The sequence below is a fragment of the Penaeus monodon genome, chromosome 20 (genome assembly GCF_015228065.2).
Source record: "Penaeus monodon isolate SGIC_2016 chromosome 20, NSTDA_Pmon_1, whole genome shotgun sequence".
Taxonomy (NCBI): Eukaryota; Metazoa; Arthropoda; class Malacostraca; order Decapoda; family Penaeidae; genus Penaeus; species Penaeus monodon.
The window spans coordinates 25,123,866-25,124,441 of record NC_051405.1 but is presented as its reverse complement, the minus strand read 5'-3'; positions in this window follow the sequence as shown (position 1 = coordinate 25,124,441).

Below are 576 nucleotides of genomic sequence, written 5' to 3'. Positions count from 1 at the left end.
CAAGAAAGTCTTTGTGAGTCACTGATGATGCTTCGCGCCCCTCCCTCCCTCCATCCCCTCTCCCCTTCTCTCTCTCCCCCTCCGCAACACGACTCCCCTACATTCTCCCCTGCCCCCCCCCCTCCCCATCACCACCAAACCCTCCCCATCCGATCTCCAACTCCAACACTTTCCCCCATCCCCCATCTCCATACTCTCCCCCACCTCACCGCATCCCTTCCCCCATTAGCCACACCTTCTCCTCCATCCCCCATTACCCACCCTCATCCCCTCCCTCCCCCCCACCCCTATTCCGCCCAGACCATACCCTCCACTACCCGGTACCCCCCTCCCCCTCGCCTCTTTTACTTCGCTCTTCCCTCCTTTCTTTTATAACATCTGCTGCGCATGTCTCCTACGCATACGATAACTTTTTCCGCAACGTTTACGATACTTTATAACCTCGTAGTGTACGATAACTGTTGCCTTTATACAACCACAAGTTACCATTATCCCATTAACCAGCTTAAGATAACGTGCGCAAAATGGCGCCTATTTTGCCAACTCCTTATTGCGGAAATAGATCTACTTTTTATG